This window comes from Delphinus delphis, chromosome 6 (genome assembly GCF_949987515.2).
Source record: "Delphinus delphis chromosome 6, mDelDel1.2, whole genome shotgun sequence".
Classification (NCBI taxonomy): Eukaryota; Metazoa; Chordata; class Mammalia; order Artiodactyla; family Delphinidae; genus Delphinus; species Delphinus delphis.
Genome location: NC_082688.1, coordinates 109,064,456 through 109,080,404, shown reverse-complemented (window position 1 = coordinate 109,080,404; position 15,949 = coordinate 109,064,456). Strand labels below are relative to the sequence as shown.

At 39.8% G+C, this 15,949-nt stretch overlaps 2 protein-coding genes across 9 annotated transcripts in view; one reads left to right on the top strand and one right to left on the bottom strand.

The window, feature by feature from the left end:
* The window catches only part of SAP30 (Sin3A associated protein 30), a 75,484-nt gene that overhangs the window by 22,752 nt on the left and 36,783 nt on the right, over positions 1-15,949 (top strand). For 3 of the 7 annotated variants that reach the window (XR_009519950.1, XR_009519948.1, XR_009519947.1), the window contains 2 exons: positions 7,206-7,378; positions 13,942-14,944. The gene's annotated coding sequence lies outside the window, so the exon portion shown is untranslated. Of the gene's footprint in view, positions 1-1,095; positions 1,182-7,205; positions 7,379-12,687; positions 12,775-13,941; positions 14,945-15,949 lie in introns of those variants that run through there. The other 4 variants (XR_009519952.1, XR_009519953.1, XR_009519951.1 and 1 more) reach the window with 4 other exon arrangements.
* Positions 1-15,949, bottom strand: part of SCRG1 (stimulator of chondrogenesis 1) — a 32,589-nt gene that overhangs the window by 12,470 nt on the left and 4,170 nt on the right. Inside the window, exon 1 of one of the 2 annotated variants that reach the window (XM_060015290.1) lies at positions 12,652-12,802. The exons of the other annotated variant lie outside the window; for it this stretch is intronic. The gene's annotated coding sequence lies outside the window, so the exon portion shown is untranslated. Of the gene's footprint in view, positions 1-12,651; positions 12,803-15,949 lie in introns of those variants that run through there. 2 annotated transcript variants of the gene reach the window in all.

Genomic DNA, 15,949 nt, shown 5'->3' with positions numbered 1-15,949 from the left:
TGAATGTTGCAGGTGAGCTTGAGAAAGACGTGTATTCTACTGTTGTTGGGTGAAGTGATCTACAGATATCTATTATATCAAGTTGATTGGTGGTGTTTTTGAGTCCAACTATGTCCTTTCTGATTTTCTGCCTGCTGGATCTCTCCATTTCTGAGGGAGGGGTGTTGAAACCTCCAACTATGATAGTGGATTCATCTACTTTTCCTTGCAGTTGTATTGGTTATTAGCTCATGTAACCTGATACACTGTTGTTAGGCAAGTATCTGTTAAGAATTGTTATGTATTCTTGGAGAATTGACCCCTTTATCATTATGTAATACCCTTCTTTATCCCTGATAACTTTTCTTTGATGTTTGAGCTGTATGAAATTAATATAGTTCCTCCTGCTTTCTTTTGGTTATTGTTAGCATGATGTATTTTTCTCCATCCATTTACATTTGATCTATATGTGTATTTATATTTAAAGTGAGACAACGTATAGTTGGGTTATGCTTTTTTTTATGGTTATATTCTTTTAATTAAATCTTTAATTTTATGTAAATGAAATAATGATTTCAGATAGGTCTACCTATCCTTCATAAAATGAAGCAAATCTAAAATCCTTTTAACATACTAATGGTAACTCATTTTCATTGATTAAAGTTACATTTGATTTACTGATAGCTAATATTCATGTCATCATTTTTGAAATCAGAAATAAAATTATGTGTGTACGTGTTCTCAAAGAATAATATACTAGGTTTTATTTTCAGAGATTTTTGAAATGAACTTGAAGATATTTTAAAGTAAGCAAAATATTAGAAAGGTTTTGCTATATTCCACTGAAGCAGTAAGGGTCATGCATTTTGATCCATTCTGACAACCTCTGTCTTGTAATTGGTGCATTTAGATCATTGATGTTCAACATTGACATTGATATAGTTAGATTAGGATCTACTATGCTTATTATTGTTTTCTGTTTATTGCTATTGTTCCTATTTTTCTCTTCCACTCTTTTTCTGCCTCCTTTTCTGGCTTCAATTGAGCATTTCCTATGATTCCATTTCTCCCCTTTCTTAACGTATTAGTTATACTTTTTCTTTTTTACTTTTTCAGTGGTTGCCATAGTGTTTGCAGTATTCATTTATACCTAACCGAACTCTGCTTTCAAATAATATTATAACACTTCACAGTACAGTAATGTGAGTACCTTATAATAAAATAATTCTAATTCCTTCCTCTCATTCCTTGTATCATTGCTGCCATTCATAAGCATATATATCTATACATATATATATCTTTATCTATATACACATATAACATAGATAGTTGAATACATTGTTGCTATTATTTTGAACAAACCGCTACCTCTTAGATCAATTAAGAATAAGAAGAATAAAAGTTTATTTTACCTTCTCTTATTCTAATTCAGTGCTTTTACTTTATGTAGATCCAAATTCCTAACCTATATTATTTTCCTTCTCTTGAAAGAACTTTTAACATTTTTCACAAGGCTGGTTTACTGGCTATGAATTCTCTCAATTTTTGTTTGTCTGAGAAAGTCTTTATTTCTCCTTTACTTTTGAAGGATAATTTTGCATAGTACAGAATTCTAGGTTGGTAATTTTTTTTTCAACACTTTATTTCACTCCACTCTCTTCTTGTTTGCACGGTTTCTGAGAAGTTGGATGTAATTCTTTTCTTTGTTCCTCTGTAGGTAAGGTGATTTTTCCACCTCTGGCATCTTCTAGGGACCTTTTCTTTATCTTTGTTTTTCTGTAGTTTGAAAATTATGTCCCCATGTGTAGATTTTTTTTTTTTTTTTTTTTTGTGGTATGCAGGCCTCTCAATGTTGTGGCCTCTCCTGTTGTGGAGCACTGGCTCCGGACGCGCAGGCTCAGCGGCCATGGCTCACAGACCCAGCCGCTCCACGGCCTGTGGGATCTTCCCGGACCAGGGCACGAACCCCCGTCCCCTGCATTGGCAGGTGGACTCTCAACCACTGCACCACCAGGGAAGCCCCCATGTGTAGATTTTTGACATACGGTCTACTTGATGTTCTCTGAATTTCCTGCGTCTGTGGTTTGGTTTCTGAAATTAATTTAAGTAAATTATCAGTCATTATTGTTTCAAGTATTTTTTCTGTTCCTTCCTCTCTTTCTTCTCCTGGTGTTCTTGTTATGCGTGTGTTACACCTCTGTAGTTGTCACACAGCCCTTGGAGGTTCTGTTTCTGCTTTTTTTTCAATGTTTGTTCTTTTAGACTTTCAGTTTTCAAGGATTCTATTGACCAGTCCTCAAGCTCAGAGATTCTTTCCTCAGCTTTGTCCAGTCTACTAATAAGCCCACCAAAGGCATTCTTCGTTTCTGTTACAGTGTTCTTTTTATCTCTACTATTTATTTTTGGTTCTTTCTTAGGATTTCCATCTCTCTGCTGGCATTGCCCATCTGTTCTTTCATGCTGTCCACTTTATCCATTAGACCCCTTAACATATTAATCACAGGGTTGTTTTTATGCATTTTAAAATTCTACTGTAATAGGTATAGTATCATTAATTTACATTTAATATTTTGCATGCTACATACATTTAAATAGGATATCCCTTTCTAATCCCCATCTAGTATCAGGAAAATGCTTGTAAGTTTGTTCTACCTTGTTGGTAATGGTATACATTTTAAGTGGCATTGGGCATCCCCCCCACTCCAGTCCATCATCTTTAATCACAGTTGTTTTAAGTTCCTTGTCTCATAATTCCAACATCACTTCCATGTCTGGTTCTCATGCTTGCTTTATCTATTTGTCTTTGATACGACTTGTAAATTTTTCTTGATAGCCAGATACTATGTACCAGGTAAAAGGAACTGCTGTAACTAGGCCTTTGGTTATGTGGTGGTGAGATATGAAGGGAGAGGAAGCATTCCATGGTCCTGTAATTAGGGCTTGGTCTTTTAGTGAGACTGTGCTTCTGGGCTGCGAACTTCACAAATGTGTCTCAGTTCTTTCCTCTCCCCTTAGGTAGGACAGGATGGCTAGGTGGGCTGGAGTTGGGTATTTCCCTTACCCCAGATCAGTCGGGCTCTGATAATACTCCAGTTGATTAGGCTCTGGTTCACTAGTTTCTCCCAAGGGCAGACCTTGTTAAGAAGAACAGAATGTTCTGACATATTTCAAGAGGGTTCCTTTCCCACCACCTGCCAGAACCTTGTGGAGATTTTTCTCAGTATTCACGTAGGAGTAGAATAGCTGGTAGGTGTATGTTTTACGTTTTAAGGAATTGCTAAATTGTTTTTCCAAAGTGGTTGTACTATTTAAAATTTCCACCAGTAGTCCAGTTTGTCCATGTCCTCTCCAACACTTGGTATGGTCAGTCTTTTTTATTTTTTGCCGTTCTAATAGCTGTCTCGTGGTTGTTTTATGTTGTATTTCCTTAATGATTAATGGTATTGAGCCCCTTTCATATGCTTTTGTTCATCTGTGTATCTTCTTTGGTGAACTGTCTGTTCAAATCTTTTCCCATTTTAAAAAATTGGGCTTGTGTTCTTGAGTTGTGAGGGCTCTTTATATATTCTGGACACAAGTTCTTTATTAGATATAATAATATCTAATAGAGATATTATTTATTAGGGCATGGTCTTTTAATGAGATCAAGCCCTAATAAATAGGTTTTGCAAACATTTACTCTTCATGCATGGCTTTCCTTTTCACTTTCTTGACAGTGATTTTAAAAGAAGCAAAAGTTCTTAAAATTAATGAAGTCTAATTTCTCAATTTTTTTAATGGAATGTGCTTTTGGTGTCATAGCTAAGAAATTATTGCCTTACCGAAGGTCACAAAGTGTTTCTTCTATGTTTTCTTCTAAAGTTTTGTAGTTTTATGTTTCACATTTAGTTTCGTGGTCCATATTAGTTTTTTTTGTTTTTTGTATATACTGCATATGGATTGAAATTCTTTTTTAGGTTGTTTTTTCAACTATGGTTGTCCAATAGTTTTAGCACTATAAGTTGAGAAGACTATTGTTTCTCCACTGAATTGCCTTTGCATCTTTGTCAAATATCACTTTTTAATATACGTGTGGGCCTGTTTCTGGACTCTGTTCTTTTCCATTGATCTATTTGTTTATTTTTATGCCAGTACTACAGTTTTGATTACTGATGCTTTGTTGTAATTCTTGGAATTGGGTAGAATTATCCTCGAACCTTTGTTCTTCTTTTACAAAGTTGTTTTGGCAGTTCTAGGTTTTTTGCAGTCTATTATGAATTTTGTTATCGGCTTGTCAATTTCTACAGAAAAAGCCTGCTGGAACTTTGGTTGAGATTGCATTAAATCTATAGATAAATTTGGAGAGTATTAGCATCTTAATAATATTGGACCTTCTGACCTCTGAACATATTTTTCCATGCTTTTATTTTTACTTTTTGTGGCTTTGTATTTCAAATGTGTTTCTTATAGACTGGCAGTCTGTAGGTTGGTCTTGCTTTTTTATCTAAACTGACTACCTCTGCCTTTTAAGGGGAGTGTTTAGACCATTCACATTTAATGTGATTATTGACATGGTTAGATTTAAATCTGTCATAATTTGTTCTCTATTTGGTCCATCTGTTCTTTGTTTCTTTTTCCCTCTTTTTATGTGCTCTTTTGGATTAACTGAAATTTTTTTATAATTTCACTTCTTTTGTTGGCTGATAAGCTGTTATTCTTCACTGTGCTATTTTGATGATTGATTTAGGGTTTATATTATCTATTTTTACTTATCATTATCTTTCTTCAAACGATATTATGATGCTTTACATTAGTATAAGAACTTTACAATAATATATTAACATTTCTCTCCTCCCATCCTTTATGCTATTATTGTTATATATATTTTATGTATATGCTATAAACCCCAAGTATATTATTTCATTTAAACAGTCATTTAAACTTCAGGGATTTCAATAACAAGAAAAAATATTACACGTTTATCCATGCAGTTTCTATTTCTAGTGCTTTTCGTTCCTTTGTGTAAATTCATATTTCCATTTGATATCATTTTCCCTATACCTGAAGGATATACTTTAATATTCTTATCATGTAGGTTGGCTGGTGATGAATTCTTTCAGCTTTTGTATGTCTGAAAATGTCTTTATTTCACCTTTGTTTTTGAACAAAGGTTATAGTATAACAGGTTATAGTATGATAGGTTGGCAGTTTTTTTCTTTCAGCACCTTAAGGATATATCTGTTTTTGTTTTTGTTTTTTTTTGCGGTACATGGGCCTCTCACTGTTGTGGCCTCTCCCGTTGCGGAGCACAGGCTCTGGACGCGCAGGCTCAGCGGCCATGGCTCACGGACCCAGCCGCTCCACGGCATGTGGGATCTTACCAGACTGGGGCACGAACCCGTGTCCCCTGCATCGGCAGGCAGACTCTCAACCACTGCGTCACCAGGGAAGCCCGATATATCTGTTTTATTGTTGCTTTTTAATTCTAACATGTATCAGTTCTGGGTTGGTCTCGATTGATTATTCTAATTATGAGTTATGTTTTCCTGCTTCTTTGTATGCCTGGTAATCTTTGATTGGATGTCAGAAATTTATAATTTTGCCTTATTGGATGCTGGGTATTTTTATATTCTTATAAGTATTTTTGTGCTTTGTTTTGGGATGCAACTAAGTTAGTCGGAAGCAGTTTGATCCTTGCAAGTCTTGCTTTGATGATTTGTTAGGTGGTTCCAGATCTGTTCTCAGTCTAGGGCTAATTATTCCTCACTACTGAGGCCATTCCTTCTCTGTGAGTATTCCTGGCCTTTTGAGTACCAGGCACTCTGTTCTCTAATCCTTTCAGATAGTCCTCCTCCCCTCCCCGCTTCCATAGTTCCCTCATTTGCATACACTAATCAATTTTCTGCCAAATACTTGGGTGGGGCCCTCTGCAGACTCCAGGGTTCTGTCTCTGTGTATCTCTCCTCTCTCAGGCACTCTGTTCTGTGGTCTCCAGCTGCCTTGGCCTCCCTGACTCTCAGCCCCATTTCTACAACTCAGGGAGTTGGCTGGACTCTATCTGGGTTCCCTCAAGGCAGTAGACTGGGGGAAATTGTAGGGCTCACGTCACTTGCTTCCCATCTCCCAAGAATCAGTGTTCTTCCTTGCTTGAAATCCAGTGTTTTGACAAAGATGGTTTCATATATTTTGGCTGTTTTTTGTTGTTTCAAGGAAGTGGGCAGATCTGGTTCCTGTTACTGCATCTTGGGCAGAAGTAAAGCTTTCTATATCACTCTCACTATTTGTAGCTATTTTGGGAGGAATATGAAGGACAGATACCCAAATCTTACAGATTCTGAAAATGAGCTGTGTGGTACTCTGTTGATTTTAACACAAGCCAAATTCTCAGAAGTATGTTTCTCCCTTCTTCTATTCTCCCTTCCCCAAATTGAAATATGGTTCCTCTGATGTGCATCTCTTAGATAGGGTAAGTGGCTATTTGTCCCAGAATTCAACAAATAAGACCCAGTATGGTTGCACAGGAGCCATTCATTTAGGCTGCCCTTCCTACTTCTACAATGGTGCTTGTAAACTTTGTCCTCGATGAAATAGGCTGCTGAAATGTAGCCCAGAGTCGCTCTCTAATCTTCAGGCCCAAATCTTCTTGTACTTCCTCTGCACAGACCAGCATCAACCCAGCAAGGATTTTCAGGAGAAGAGCAGCCATTGCTGGGAAGGTGGGGAAGTGAGCAAATAGTGCTAATGTGCGGGTCACTGATCAAGCTATTCAGCAATCACATGAGAGAGAGGAGAACAGGAGCAAGCTGCTTTTACTTAGTTTCACTTAACAAATGTTTTTTAGTGTTTCATTTATGCCAGGCACTGTCCAGAGTGCCAGGAATACCAAAGGAATTAAGGAAAATATCAATAACTAAACCCATCCTCTTCCAACAACTCCACTTTCTTTGAGTCAAAGCTAAAGTCATTGCAGTGACCTCCATATGCAATCTGGCTCCCCATCACCTCTCTGAAATCATCTACTCTTCACCTTGTTTGTTCTGTTCCAGCTGTTCCTCAAAAATGCCATATGCATTCTTGCCTCAGGGCCTTAGCACTGGTTATTTCTTCTGCTTGGAAAGCTCTTCCTCCAGATATCTGCATATCTAACTACCTCACCTTCTTCAAGCCTTTGCTCCTCAATAACACCTACCCCACTGTCCTATTTAAAATTCTGTCTCCACTTACCTGCACCCCTATGTTCACTGCAGCGCTGTTCACAACAGCCAAGACATGGGAGCACCCTAAGTGTCCATCAACAGAGGAATGGATAAAGAAGGTGTGGCACAGATATACAATGGAATATTACTCAGCCATAAAAAAGAATGAAATAAAGCCGTTTGCAGCAACATGGATAGACCTAGGGATTATCATACTAAGTGAGGTAAGTCAGACAGAGAAAGCCAAATATCATAGGATATCACTTATATGTGGAATCTAAAAAAATAATACAAATGAACTTATTTACAAAACAGAAACAGACACAGAAAGCAAACTTATGATTTTCAAAGGGGAAAGGTCGGGGGGAGGGACAAATTAGGAGTTTGGAATTAACAGATATATACTACAATATATAAAATAGATAAAAAACAAAGACTTACCATATAGCACAAGAAATTATATTCAATACCTTATAATAACCTATAATGGAAAAGACTCTGAAAAAGAATATATATGTGCTGTACACCAGAAACTAACACAACATTGTAAATTAACTATACTTCAATTTAAAATTTTTTTAAATTAAAAAAATAAAACTCTATCTCCTCTTTCAGATTCTCAGTCTGCCTTACTTGCCCTGGTTTTCCATGGCATTTATAAACCCCTAAATTATTATAAAATATTCTTATTGTGTCTCCCCAAACTTGAATGTAAGCTCCAGGAAGGCAGGGTTTTGTCTGATATGTATCCAAGTACGCTAAACAGTACCTGGCATGTTAGTGAAAGAATAAATAATATATCCTAATCTTTAGATGCTTATAGCCAGGGAAGGAGGAGTTTCTCAGATTACTAAACTCAATATCTAGTTGCAGAGAACTATTTATGCCTGGAAGAGGTTAGTGAGCTACCAAATCCTTAAATTTGCATGTCATCAGGTACTACTGTTTTAATTTAATTGTATTTAATTTTTTCTAAATAGTTTGACTTTAAAATGTACTTCCCAGTTTCTTTTGTTTGCTTGCTTTTTGTCAAAACTAGCATTTATTCTGGCCTACTAGCTCATACCTGACTTAAAAATATATGTTTCGGGCTTCCCTGGTGGCGCAGTGGTTGAGAGTCCGCCTGCCGATGCAGGGGACACGGGTTCATGCCCTGGTCTGGGAAGATCCCACATGCCGCGGAGCGGCTGGGCCCGTGAGCCATGGCCGCTGAGCCTGCACGTCCGGAGCCTGTGCTCCGCAACGGGAGAGGCCACAACAGTGAGAGGCCCGCGTACCGCAAAATAAAAAAATATATATATATGGGTGTGGGTGTGTGTGTGTGTGTGTGTGTGTGTGTGTGTGTGTGTAGATATGTTTCTGTGTATGTGTACCTTTATCAGAAGATTCAACAACAAACATCACCTGGCTTTTCTCTAACCCCTCTCACCAGATTCCTCTCTATCAGAAGGTGGGGTGTATGGGGAGGAGTTGGGAAGGGAGCTGTAAGCTCTTTTTAATCTTTTTGCCCTAATGCGATAGAATTTTTCTGTTATTTTAGGTCTTTGGCATATTTCTTATCTTTTAGAGCTTTGATCTTCAGAGTTTTTTTTACTATGTAATCATGTTCTTATTTTTGGTAATCTATCTTAATTTTGTCTATTCCTTGTGGCCTTTGGACAAAGTCATGCATTTAGACAATTTGGCCTCGTATTACCATTCTTATATTTCCTGCATTGAAGTGTAGTTTGTTCTTAAGCTCACTTCATGACTATTAATGTCTTATGCTTTCTTTCCATCGGATGGTTCTAATGAGAGCTGTAATCCTAGTTGGATATATTTTTTTAGAAAAATATCAATAATTTTTCTAAAAAAAAGTAATAGTTTAAACATGGAAAATAGAGAAAAGCACAGATAGAATAAAATTCAACTGGAGTGTCAACATGGAGAGGGCTGTTGTTAACATTTTGTGTGCTTCTTTTTGATGTGCATTGGGGAGGGTGTTAAGAAGGAGAAATTGAGATGGCCAGGGACAGTGGGAAACTCTAACATTTATGTTTGGGGGTGCTGGTGGGGGAGAGGTACGTCAGAAAAAGAAGTTGAAGTTGATTGAAGAATGAGGTGAGGGAAAGAATCCAGGATGACTCTTAGGTTTCTGACCTGAATGGTACTGACATTTACTGACATGAGCTGAGGATGAATTGCAAGGAGTCGGTCTAGCGGGGGGGATCTAAGGGTAAACTTTTGGACAAGTTAATTTTCTTTCCTTCCAGTTTTATTGAGATATAATTGACAAATGGCACGGTAGAAGTTTAAGGTATATAGCGTAATGATTTGATTTACATACATCATGAAGTTATTATCACAATAAGTTCAGTGTACATATATCATCTCACACAGGTACGAAATAAAATAAATATATATATTGCTGCATATATAGTTTACTTTTTTCCTTTTGGCCTTAACATTCTTGGCTGATTTGCGTTGATAATATGTATAAAGAAGATAACTAATGAGAACCTGCTGTATACACAGGGAACTCTACTCAGTACTCTGTGGTGATCTAAATGGGAAGGAAATCCAAAAAAGAGTGGATATATGTATATGTATAGCTGATTCATTTTGCTGTACAGTAGAAACTAACACAACATTGTAAAGCAACTATACTCCAATACAAATTTAAACAAACAAAAAAGAATTTGGACAAATTAATCTGAGATGCCTATCAGACATGAAATGAAGATTCTGAGTAGGCAGTTGAATGTGAGTCTGGAAGTCAGGGCCAGAAGTATGAATTCGAGAGTCATCGGGATATTTATCGATAGTATTTATAGCTGTGGGACCGCAGGGTAGTGAGTGCAGGGTGGGAAGAGAAGAGGGGAGGGATGGAGACCAGGACCAGCCCATGTACGGGGACTGGAGGAAGAGATGCCAGCGCCGAGAAGGCAAGCAGGGTACCTTCCCCTCCTCCTGCATCTCTCAGGGGCCTGCTTCCAGGCTGGGCTCACAGGAAGCATTCAGAAAGCATTTGCTGAAGGAAGGAACAAGTAAATTGCTGGAGAAGTAAGTGGGTATGTTGCCACACCATGCGCTTTTCCTGGCTGTGTCCAGGCCAGAGTACAGAATGATGTCTCTTGTCCACCTCAGTCACGTACTGGGATGGAAAGTTCCACACCAGGCAAGAACTCCCTGGTAGTCTTTTTTTTTTTTTTAAACACTTTATAAATTACATGTTTGAACTGAACTGAAGTCTTCTCTTCTTCCTTTACTTCAGTGCACATAAATAGCTTTAACTATTATTTGGCAAGTGGGGAAATGCCTGAACCAGTATGTTACCATGATACATTGGTTTGTTTTTTCATTAAAAGACACCGACCTTCATCCTTGGCAGTCCATCAAGACCATATATTTTTCAAGTGCCAACAAGAGTGAAATGACTTTGACCAATTCGAAGCAAATTGCTCTGTTTTTTTCCCCTCTTTCTGTTGAAGTAGATGCATTTAAAATTCCTCCTGAAGTACATCCAAATTACAACAGAAAACAAGGCTAAAAACTGAATATCTGAAGGAATAACTAGAGATCTTTAGATAGTTACCAACTGGTTTTTTTGGATTCAATTTTATGTAATTAACTAATGTTGTAAGATACCATTCATATCCCAATAGTGGCATTATTTTTAAAAGACCACTGCAGAGGATACAGAACTATGAACAAGATGTTTCCAATTAAGCAACAAATCATTGTCACCGTCATATGGGTAGGGCATTGCAAATTTTGGTTGTGTGAGGGTATTTGGCACCAGCAGGCTTTTGAATGGTTGGAGTTAAGTGGAGACTTAAAAAGAAAAAGTATCTCATTTAATGGCCAAAACACAGGTATGTTGTGAAAGCGTTGAGGCCTTTATGCTGCAGTGCTCATGCAGACAGCTGATGCCAGTTCTGGAAACTGGTATTAAGAGCAGTGGGATGAAACAGAGTTGATGAGTTAGAAAGGGCAGCCCATTTTCAGATTCCTTTCATAACACAGCCAGAAGGAAGCAAAGGCTGCACAAACAAATGAGAATCCCAGCTCAGAACTTGACATTTAAAATATCAAAATTATAGTTGGAAGAGATTAAAACTGCCGTCCAGTCGTGGTGTTTTTCCATTCATCTTTCCTGGTGGATGAAAATAACTATTATTTTTAAAATTCCCACTCTCTGTACCAGAAGAGTTTTGTATTAGAATGACTGAGGGCTGCAGTGAAACTTCTCGCAGTGTAGGTTAAAGGAAAAGAAGTGGTAGTAGAAGGTAGATAAGCCTTCCAAACATGTTTAAAATAGACACGATCAGCCCCAGTACCCAAGAGACCTTCATCAGTGGTAAAACAAAATCCACATCCTCCCTGAAGGTGGTCTGCCTTCAAGCACCTCAGAGAATGATATGAATATGCAGGCTTGCATCATTTTAACTATTTCCCTGGCCATGAGAAATCATCATCACTGGATAAAAGGACCAGCGTTTGGGAGAGCTTTACACAGTCTATGTAACTAAGTCAAGGAATTTTAAAGAGGAATTTTTATAAGCCCCAAAGGGAAAAAGAGTTCCCTGTATTGCAGCAGTACAGACACTGTGTTGTGTTCCACGGTGGGGACACCAAGGATGAATTCCGTGAATTCCCTCTTTGTCTCACACATTTATACCAGTTTCTTTTTAGGAATCAGGATTTTAAAAAATTTTTATTGGAGTATAATTGCTTCACAATGTTGTATTAGCTTCTACTGCACAGCAAAATGAATCAGCCATACATATACATATATCCCCTCCCTTTTGGGTTTCCCTCCCATTTAGGACATTACAGTGCATTAAGTAGAGTTCCCTGTGCTATGCAGTATATTCCCATCAGTTGTCTATTTTATACATTGTATCAATAGTTATATATGTGTCAATCCCAATCTCCCAACTCCTCCCACCCCACCCCTTTCCCCCTTGGTATCCATACATTTGTCCTCTACATCTGTGTCTATTTCTGCTTGGCAATTAAGGTCATCGATACCATTTTTCTAGAAGGAATCAGAATTTTTAAAAGCAGAAAACATTCACTTTCTTAGACATTGCCATTAAACTTTACATAAAGTAGGAATACAGAGATAACAGCTACTGCATTGAAAAGGAACTTGTGTACTTCATCACCCTCGCGTAGTCCTGAGAGGTGGAATGCTGGAGCCAGATTCAGGGCAGACGGGGGCTTTAACAAGGAGCAGCAGTGAGGGAGCTGCCTCCTTTTAAGTCCCCAATTAAATGCCTTTCCCGTTAAGGAATGTACATTTTCTATTCTCCTTTAATCTGATTCTTTTCCTCTAACCTGGGAAAGCATCATCTTTCTCAAAGTGCACACGTCACCTCTTCAGAGACTCTCTCTGCCTCTCTGTCCTTCTCTTCTGACTCAAGACACAAATACACTTCTGCTCTAGTCTATAGCAGTAGTTTGCAGTAGAATCAATGACATAAAATGATTCTTAAGGAAAAAAAGTCCATACCCTTTTTCTTCTCCTTTCCTTTGGTCTTCTTGACAGAGGAATCTTCTGAAATGCTCCAACTCACTGGGTGAGTTTGGGCAAAAGGAGAAGAGAGGAGGTGCTGGAAGGAGGTTACAAACGGACCTTTGTCTGCCTTGTCGCCCACCAGCCAGGACCGGGGAGAGGAGCGGGGGCGGGAGACAGGGCTGCGAGACCTGCCCCCAGACGCTTCCAAACCAGGCGAGTGAACCAACAGCTTCTCTACCGAAGTTTGAAATAGCTTGTCTGGACAGGAACCTCAGGGAGGCGGACTGTTAGAGCAATAAAATGTAGGACCTGAGGGATTTAAAGAGAACACAGAGCTCTTCTTCCCTTAAGAGGAGTGAGTGAGTGAGTGAGTGAGTGAGTGAGTGTGTGTGTGTGTGTGTGTGTGTTTGTGTGTGTGTGTGTGTGTGTGTGTGTGTGTGTGACAGATAAGGACAAAGAGCAGAGAGATAAGGACAGAAAGCAGAGGAGAGGGAGGGAGGTAGGAGGAAGAACGGCTACTGTGATTCAGGAAAGGCTGGCTTTGCACCTCCTCCCCTCTCACAGTTTCTTTGTGAGTTTTCACCAAGTTTTCCTCACCATCTAGATCTCTTATTTTGAGATTTTGGTAGAAGGTCTATCCCATCTCACCAGCTCCTCACGCAAAGGGTCATTATCCGTCACTGGAAAGCAAAAAATAAAACGACCAAGAAAGAAATCTATTCTGTGCCTCAGAAATAAAGGCAAGAAAGGAATTTCACTGTTTTGAGCAAACTGAACTGGAGTTGTAGCATCTGTTAACTATCCTTTAGTTGTTGTTTTAATTCCATCTGGAGCAGAGTCCCAGGAGTTAGAAAGATGATAACAGAGCAAGATTATCTAGATGGAGAACAGGGGGTAATCCTGGTTGTATTAACGAGGGCATGGTGGTGAAGGAGAGGTGATAACTTCGGGGATTACAGTGGTTTCCTGCGGCTGGAATGGGGGCTGGGGGGTGGGGGTGGGAGGAGATAAAACAGAGGAAGAGAAAGGCAAGTTGATGAAGTACCTCACATGCTGTGCTAAAAACTGTGGATTTATCCTGAAGGTCAATGGAAAGATCATGAAAACCATCCTTTCTAGGATGAACCCACTGACTGCAGTGTCAAAGGAGGACGGTGTGGGAGGGAAGAGTCTAGAGGCAGGGAGGAGGGTAACCCAGAAGAGAAGATGGTCAGGAAGCAAAACTGAAAAGATGTGGTGACCAGTTGGATTTTCTTTTCTTTTCTTTTTGTCTGTGCCCCGCAGCACGTGGGATCTTCATTCCCCGACCAGGGATTGAACATGTGCCCCCTGTATTGGAAGCGCAGAGTCTTAACCACTGGACCATCAGGGAAGTCTCCGCAGTTGGATCTTTATGTTTAGGGTACGGGTAGTTGAGAAAAGGGGAGATTCTGTTAACTTTCGAAGGTTTGGACCTTTGGATGGATGATGCCGTTACTCATCTCGGAAAAAGAATAAAAAAGAAGAGTAGTTTCGGGTGGAGCAGGAGTGGAGAGAGGAGGGTGGTTAGTCTGTGAACGTGGAATTACTTGAAGGAGCCCTGGGTGTAACTGGGGATGTTTAGTAGGCGGTTGGCTAAATGGACTTGGAGCTCAGAAAAGAAATACGAGCTAGAAAATCAGAGTTTATCCGCTAGTCAACTAACCATCAACTAAGTGATCGAGTTATTCAACTAAATAATAGTTGAAGCCATGGCTGTCCCAGTTAAAGAAGCTGAGCCTGTACTCTGGGTGCCAGGCAATTCACACGTCTGAGCTCGTTAACTCTTCCTTATGACCCCATGAAGTCGGTCCGCGTATTGGCCCCACTTTATAAGAGGGGACACGTCAGAGATGTCAGGGAACCTGCCCAGGATCACACACACACAGCCTGCAGCCTGCAGGTTCTGAGTCTAGTGCCCACGCGCTACCCCACGTGCCGGGAATGGACTCCGAGCGAGAAGAGAACTGAGCTGAGGTCAGAATCACAGGGGCCACTGGCGTTAAGGGATGAGCAGAGAATGGGAGTGGTAGAAGAATTCGGAGGGTTGGCATGGAAGTCAAAGGAAGGCGTTTCCAGAAGGGAGGTGAGTGGAAGGACCTGCTGACAGCTGTTCTAGGGAAGCCATGTGTACACACCCTGGGATGGAGGAGCACACAGCCAAGTGAAGACCTGCAAAACCAGACTCAGTCAGCAGCCTGAGAGAGCTCGAATCTCCAAGCTCCACTTCACTGAGGCTGGAGCAAGTGGCATGGGATCCAAGAAACAGGTGCGAGACGTGTGTGCAGTTGACTGCACATTCCCTTGGCATGTTTATAAATACGTTCCCTGTGATGCTTACTACAGAAAGCTTATGCCACAGAGATGGTTAATTTATTTGTACGACTTAAATGTGTAGAAATAACGTGAGTATGAGGAAGAAAGTGGAAACTGTTCAGGCCTCAGTCCATCTGAAGAGCTGTCCATCTCGATTACCCAGTGCTGACCTAGCCCAGAAGTGCAGTGCCAACACATACTGACTTTCCTCTGCCTCTTATTTCCCTGTTCATCTAACGCTTCTTTATTTCCCTGATTACATTGCTCATTTTGTTTCCTTGTATTTAATGCATAGTTGTTCAAAATAGTTGATTCCCTTTTATAGTCAGCAATATCCAAATCCATACAGTAGGCCTGGCATTGTGTTTCTTGCAGGCCTGCTTCAGGGTGTTACTGTCCATTGCCTCCAGATCATGTTCCTAGTCACTCAGGAAAGATTTCCCCTCAAAACCCCATTTGCATCTGGGCTTTCTAGTCCTTTGTTATGTCTCAAACATTTAGTGATCACCGGCTGGACTCCCATCATTTCTAGGGAGAATTATTGAACACTGTTAAACTAGAAACATCTGTAACTCTTCAACCTGATGTCCATGGCACAGAGTTGCCCATTTGGGAAGCAGTTGAGTTGCAAACCAAGGCCTGCAATTAGAGAGGTTGCCCTTGAGACTTTTTCCCCCCTAATATTGCAATATTTATTTATTTATTTGACTGTGCTGGGTCTTAGTTGCAGCATGCGGGATCTTTCAATTGCGGCATGTGGGATCTTTAGTTGTGGCATGTGGGATCTTTTAGTTGCAGCATCTGGGATCTTTAGTTGCGGCATGTGTGGAACTAGTTCCCTTACCAGGGATCGAGCCCAGGCCCCCTGCATTGGGAACGTAGAGTCTTAACCACTGGACCACCAGGGAAGTCCCGCCCTTGAGACTTTTAATTTGGGGCTCAAATTTTTAAAAATCTG